This window comes from Populus euphratica, unplaced genomic scaffold (assembly GCF_000495115.2).
Source record: "Populus euphratica unplaced genomic scaffold, PopEup_1.0 scaffold108.1, whole genome shotgun sequence".
Taxonomy (NCBI): domain Eukaryota; kingdom Viridiplantae; phylum Streptophyta; class Magnoliopsida; order Malpighiales; family Salicaceae; genus Populus; species Populus euphratica.
This window is the reverse complement of record NW_011499996.1, coordinates 164,136-170,321: the sequence shown is the minus strand read 5'-3', so window position 1 is coordinate 170,321 and position 6,186 is coordinate 164,136.

Below are 6,186 nucleotides of genomic sequence, written 5' to 3'. Positions count from 1 at the left end.
TACTACTACTACTACTACTACTATTATTGTTGTTATTATTTTTGTTGTTGTTATTGTTGTTATTATTGTTATTGTTGTTGTATTATTGTCATCTATAATTTATACAATTAACCTCCCTGTGGTTCGACCCCAGTCTTGCCAGGTTATTTATTACTTCGACACTCCTGCACTTGAAAGAAGACATCAATCTTTTAGTCGTGTCATCTAACAAATCCTAAAGAGAAACATCTTGCTTAAAATAACATAGTTAATCCCAAAATAGAATCAAATGATGTAATAGCATAAATAATAATGGATAATGTACATGCAGGTCATGTTCCCACCTCTTCTTCTCTAAATTTCTAAATTAAACTAAAATTTATCAACATGAACATATCTAAATTTGAGATGAAGAAAGGTATATTTGATATATCTCTCGCAAATAAAAATTTACCCCTTTTCATACCCATTTGAGTCTTAATATTGTTATTAGATAAAAATCTAAACAAGGATCACCCTCCGTTCTAGGGGTATGTTTTGGAAGTTTTTTAACCATCAATGAAATTCTCTAAATGAAAGTTAGTAAAAAGAAAATATAAAAGGGGAAAAAGTATTATAAAAGAGAGCAAAAAAAAAAGAAAAAGAAAAAGAAAAAAGAGTTCTTTAAAGTGTCAAAAAGATAATGTGCAAAGAATACATATGAAGGCAAAAACAAAATGTCAATTACAAACATGAAGTACAATTTGAAGAATGAGGTTTTGGTTAGATCAATCACTAAAATACTAAAATCAAGATGACAAGTTTAAAAGATCTCTATAGATAAACAAGTAATTCTATATCTTTACATATTTAAAAATCATTTAAGCCTTATATACATCTCATTCATTCATAAACATAAATTTTATCTTCCATTACATGCTTTTAGAAGCCCTTTTAAATAAAAAATAATTTATTTATATTGATAATTTTTATTTTCTCTCTCTCTCTCTCTATATATATATATATATATATATATTATATATATATATATATATAAAGCAAAATCATAACTCATATGTGTGTTGCATATCATTCTTTATTACATTAAATCATATGATTTCATTAGTAAATACAATATCAATATAATGTAAAGCAAGATGCTCCCATTATGAAAACCAAACCTCTTTTTTGACAAAATAGCCCTCCATTTACCAAGGAATCCATCCAAGTCATTTACCAAAAAAATAGCCAAAAATTCTAGGATAACATTTTTTTTTTATATGCCAAAAAAAATTCTAAGTTTTCATCTAAGTACTTGAATGACATGTTTTGGACTTAGCAAAGAAATCTAAATGCCTATATTTTAAAATCTCTATCTCAATGATTTCATTTCAATATATAAGAACACAATCATTGAAATTTATGACTTAGTTTCAAAATAAAAAAAGATGATTTATAATAAAAAAATAATTCATTCAACTAAATTTGCTAAGTTCTTATAAATAATGATGGTGATGATTCACATGTTTTTTTTATTGCTATTAGGAAAGATATTCGCAATTAAATTATTTTGGGACAATTCAATTTGAAGAGACCAATAATGATAATAATGGAGAAACAATGATTCAATAGATCCATCACAAATTGAAGTGATAATTTTTTTTATTGAAAATGATGAAAAATAAAAAGTAATGAACATATACTAGTCGAATATATGTAGAGGTAATGACAAGTAGAGACAATATGGAAAAGCTAATATAATGGATAAATCATGCTTATTCAGTGATAAAAAATGAACATGGAAAGATAAACTCATATTAAGCATTAAAGGTATTGAATTCACTTATACAATTTATGTAAATTTTTGTCTAGTTCGCGAAAATTCTAAAGTTGAAGGTCCTGAAATATGCCAATAACATCAATAGTAAAATTGAGCTTTCAAAAGGTGTAATTTATGTTTTCTCTCTACACTAAAAAGTATATTGGTTTCTTAAGTTTATTTCTTAGTAAAAACAAAAATCACTTCGAGTTTGTCACTCTATAAAATGATTATGCTACTTTGAGCTTATCACTCTATAAAATGGTTATGCTTTTCTAAAATTACTTTGTATTTGTCACTCTATAAAATAACTAGTGAAAAACCTTTTTAAGTTTAACTATATTTTTTAAAATTATTTCAAAATTTTCACTTTACAAAGTAATTATATTTTTTAAATTACTTCGAGTTTGTCACTCTATAAAATAATCATATTTTTTAAAACCACTTTGATTTTTTCACTTTATAAAATAATAATTTTTATTAAATTAACTTTGAGTTCATCACTCTATAAAAATAACTATATTTTTTTAAATCAATAATCAATTTGAGTTTCTCACTCTATAAGATGAGAGTTGGAAATTTCAAGCCCTATCATTAGAAAGTTTAAACCCTGCAATCATAAAGTCTTAATCCCTATTATTAAGAAGTTCAAATTGAGATTGCAATCAAGACATTTTTTAACTGAAATTCATTGTCAAATAAGTCAAATTAAACTCTATAATGAAAATTATTTCTAATAAAATTGTATATCTGAGTTTTTTAAAACAGCTGCCTCTTGATGAGACTTGTTCTGATATTTAAAGGTAGTAGTATTAAAATTAGACTATTTATTTGATTATTTGATTTAAGGATAATCACCTTTTAATGAGACTATTTATTTAATTATTGTTCTGATATTTATTTGATTTAGGGTAATCTTCTTCTAACAAAACTATCTATTTGATTTTAGGGTAGTCATCCTTTAATGAGACTATTTAATGTTTTAAAGCATTCGATTCTTGATGAGACCTTATTTTAATTGTTCGGAGAGTAATTATCTTTTAGTGAGACTTTTTTATATATTTTAAGGTTAGTTGTTTTTTGATGATACTTCCTTTGCTTTTTATATTGTTTTGAGGTTATTCGTCTCTTGATGAAACTTATTTTTGTGTTATATATTATTTTGAGGTTAGTTATCTCTCGGTGATACTTGTTTTGTTTTAATTTTTTGGATAATTTTCTCTTGATGAGACTATTTTACTAAAAAATAAATCTTTTTGGTGTCATTCTTATTTACAAACTTATTATACAAGTACAAAGTAAAATGAATTTTTCAATATTTATATATTGTAAATATTGTAAAGAGATGTCAATTTTCAAACCCAATTTTTACCCTCAAATATTTATTTTTTGGTTTTTAATTATTTAATAATAATAAGAAGAAGAAGAAGAAGAAAAAGGAGGATAAGGATAAGAAAAAAGAAAGGAGTTTGGAGAGTGAAATAAAAAGAAAGAAAGAACAATGGATTAATAAAAGTGGTGACTTAAAAATAATATGGGAGATTATACAGAGATAAAAAGAAAAATAAGTAAGAGATTAAACAAAGAGATTAAATTTTAAGGGAGAGATCTTGCACCAAGAGAATGAAATTTAATTAATTATGAATCTATAATCAATAAAGAAACAATATAAATTATGTAACATCATTTTTTTATATTATTTTTTCTTGTTTTGTAAAGGATCTCAAACAATATAAATAATAAGTAATCATACAAATAAAGAGGGGGGCGACACTCAAATGTTAAGAGGGAGAGGCTCTTGTAAAGAAAAACCTAATAAAATAACAAAAATAAATAATGAAACAACTAAAATACAGGAAAACCTAACCTCTCAAAGTTGTAAAAGTGATATGTAAAAGTGATAGTCCAAAAAGTTTAACTCAAAAACAACTTTCAGGCCTCCTATCTCTCAACTCTAGTAGAGGTGGTCGACACCTTCAACACCAAAAGAAAGAATGATTAATGCATGTCGTGGACATATCCATTATCACCTCCTTTCTTGGAGGCACCTAAACAAATATTCAAAGGAAAATCTATCATTTGATGCATTTAGTTTGTCCAACAATAAAAACTTTCCAACCTCTAATCTCTCATATCTGGTAGAGATAGTTGATACTTCTAGCACCAACAGGAAGAAAAATGAGTCTCTTAAACCACGAACATTTCCACTCTCCCTATTTTTTAAAAACATATGTAATGAAATGTTGAAAAAAAAATTATCCACGTGATAATAATGTTCTTTTCCAACACTTTTTTGTTAGTGTTCTAACCTTTCCAGTCTAATTCAAACCAACTCCAATGATTAGTAAATGTCAACTTTTAACCTCAATAAATGATTTACTAGTTTATTATAGGATTTGTGATTTATTCATTAAATTTTAACTTGCAAAAACATAAGTATATGTATTTCGTATTTGAATGAACATATGATGTGTTTATAATTTTCTTGTTGTGTTCAATTACTAATTGGATTGATGGAAATCTTTGCGATCATTTATGGTGGATATGTTTGGGGAAATAATTAATTTGTGGTAGATTAATAGAAATTGGATAGTTAAAAGAAACAATTCAAAACTCAAATATCCATTAATTATTATTTTGAATTGTGCCTTTATAATTAAAAAAATAAAAATTAATCTCCGTTATCAAACTAAAATCCCAAACCACTATCCTATAAGTTTTCACCTCTAATATACACATATTTAGTTTAGGTAAACAATCGACATGTGAGCATAAATAAGTATTTTTTATTATTAATATCAAATAATAATATAACTTACCTTAAGTATGATGTTTTATAATTATATTTATTTCTATTTAGTATAACCAACTCGTTACTTAAAAATCTTTAAAGATTAATTAGAGTTTTTAGCAATAATAAAACTAGATAACGACTTATTTTATTTACTTTACACATTTCACAGTAATTAAATTCATCGAGATATTGCCCACAACACAATGAAAGTTTTTTATCACATTTTTTTACAATAAATATAATTTAGTCCATAAAAAAAATCATGTAAAATCATATATTTGTTCAAAGAAAAAAATGAAGTGTTACAAGATATTGCCCACAACACAATGAAAGTTTTTTCCATCACTTTTTTTACAGTAAATATAATTTAGTCCATCAAAAAACAATTCATGTAAAATCATATATTTGATCAAAGAAAAAAAAAATGAAGTGTTACATGTATTTTAAAATCAAGACAAAAAATAAAGTGTTGTATTTGATTTAATTTGACCAAGTTTATGATTTGACATGTAAGAACTCAATTGAAAAAAAAAACTAATTTAAGGACTAAATTATAAATACTATCAAATATGATGACCAAAATACTTTTATTTAAGGACTTATTGCTAATAAAAATAAAATACATGTATTAAAGTGAAATTTTTTAGAGATTTTAGTGGTTGTAATGTAAATCATTAGAAATTCTATACTACGAGCATGTGGATCATGTTAATTTTTAATAATGCTAGGAATAATAATTGACCAAAAAAAATTGTAATAATAATGAAAATGTAACGTATAGAGTTGATAGTAGAAGAAAAAATAGTAGAGTGATTTTTTAAACACAAAACAAAAGGTACAGGAATGTTGGGCAGCATTAATCCATTTTTTCATATGCTTTAGTTATTTTCTACACCGTTGTGGTCTCAAAAACTATATATTTAATCTTTATTATGATGTCAAGATTCATGCTATTTTTAGATTAATTTTATTTTTTGGAAAATAAAAGAAAGAAAGAAAGAAGAGATATAGCTCAGATGAGAAATTTCAATTATTCCAGAAGATTAAAGAAATAGTTAAGTGAGAATGATTAGCACTAACCAATCCACTGTTTAATTTTGATAAACTACATGGATTAAATTATAATTCATTCATCATTTTTTTCTTATTTCTTACAACTTGCCTTATATTTTGTTCTTTAATTTGAGCACATTCGTTATCACTCTGTTTTTTTTTTCTTTTGTTTTTTTTTTCTATTTAAACTTGGTCAAATATGTTCACACAAGAAAAACTAAATGTATAGCAAACCATATATCAACAATCAATTAATTGACATGAAAATGAATAGAAGAAACCCATATTCGCCAAATGATCCTTTGCCATAGCAAGACCAATATTTCTTATGTTCCAAACTCCAAATATATTAGTTAAAAAAATTGCTGTATCGATGATCCAATGTCTAATCCCTTCCCTGTACTGTGATTTCGGACAAGACAAATTGTTGAAGCCTCTTGTGATTTGAGCAAACCAGCCCTCTCAAGCTTTGATCAAACAGACATCTATGTGCATGAACAACATTTTAATGATCTTATCTATTTCTGCTACCTTTCTTCTACCTTCAGCTGCGCTAACCGAT